This window comes from Cupressus sempervirens, chromosome 6 (genome assembly GCF_028749045.1).
Source record: "Cupressus sempervirens isolate cs-2001-9-10 chromosome 6, ASM2874904v1, whole genome shotgun sequence".
In the NCBI taxonomy this organism is placed as follows: Eukaryota; Viridiplantae; Streptophyta; class Pinopsida; order Cupressales; family Cupressaceae; genus Cupressus; species Cupressus sempervirens.
This window is the reverse complement of record NC_143123.1, coordinates 421,814,149-421,815,568: the sequence shown is the minus strand read 5'-3', so window position 1 is coordinate 421,815,568 and position 1,420 is coordinate 421,814,149.

Here is a 1,420-nt window from a genome sequence, read left to right as displayed (position 1 = left end):
CCACCCCTAAACGAAATCAAATTATAATAAAAAATAAATTTATTATGACCTTGAAATAAATTCAATCATATTCCTAAACCTAAATTGAACAACAAATCAAATTTAATGATAAGATAACCATAACCCCTTATAAACCATATTGAACCCTAACCCATACATTCAATTAAGTTTAAGATCTTAATCTAAAACCTAAGTTTGATTCTATATCTATAAATATATAATATATATGACTAGTTATTTATAAATGTGAATTGAAGGAAGATTGTGTTGGAAAAAAATCTCAACAAATTACAATATATCTAATAATTTCAGCATAGTTAACATTTTAATTTAATTAGAGAAATATTTAAAACTGAGGAGGAATACAACATAATAGCAACATCAAATCCCAATTGAAATTACTTTGAAATTTTGATAACATAAAACAGCAGGAAAAAACTTTATAACTTCTAGGAATCTCAATTCAGTAGATGTCCTTGTGATCGCCATTAAGAGGCAACCATAGGTGATTCATTAAGGAAGAGCTTTCACCATAATATAAACAAAACTGAGTAAAAAGCTAATAAAGTGCAAGTCAAGTAGTATGTTCTAATATCACATTGATTTTAAGAAACAGGTATAAATAAAAATATACATACTTTGGTCTTCTATAAGTGGTTCACTCTCCGCAGTCAACAATTTAAAACTAGCAATCACACCTTAGTGTGCAATAGGTACACCATATTTTGGTGTAAAATTTGTTCTTAACTAATAGAAATGAGACATTTTATTTCTTCTTCTCAGTCTCCATCTCCACACATCTCTTTCTCTCTAACACTCTCCATCTCTCTATTGCTCTCCATCTCTCCATCTTCATCTTTCTTTGTCTCTCACTCTCATTCTTTCCTCATGTCTCCTTTACAAATATTTTATATATAGTATTAATTAAATTAATATCAAGACATTAGATTCTTCAATCTATATTATCTAGAGTAGGCTTTGGATTTAACTATTCAAATTTTATTTAAGTCAAATAATGTTTCAAATCATGCTCAATGAACCACCATCGAGAAATTGTATCACATCTATCTTTACTTCTTTCTTCCAATCTATCTCTCTCCCTTCTTTGTATCTCTTTACATATATACCCAATCTCTATGTATATCTATCTATCCCCCTATTTGTCTTTTTATTACTTGCCTCTTAACACCATTTTAATCTCTCATTCTTGCCCTCTCTACCTCTATCTTTTTATCTCTCCCTCTCTGTGTCCCTCTCCCTCTCCCTCTCCATTTATATGTTATTAATTTTATGTCACATATTCACTCTAATTATATCTCACTATCTATTGCCACCCTCACCTTTATACATATCTTATTAAAATTATATGTCCCATATTCATTTCTACTATATATAACGCATTATTTCTCTATCCCTCTTT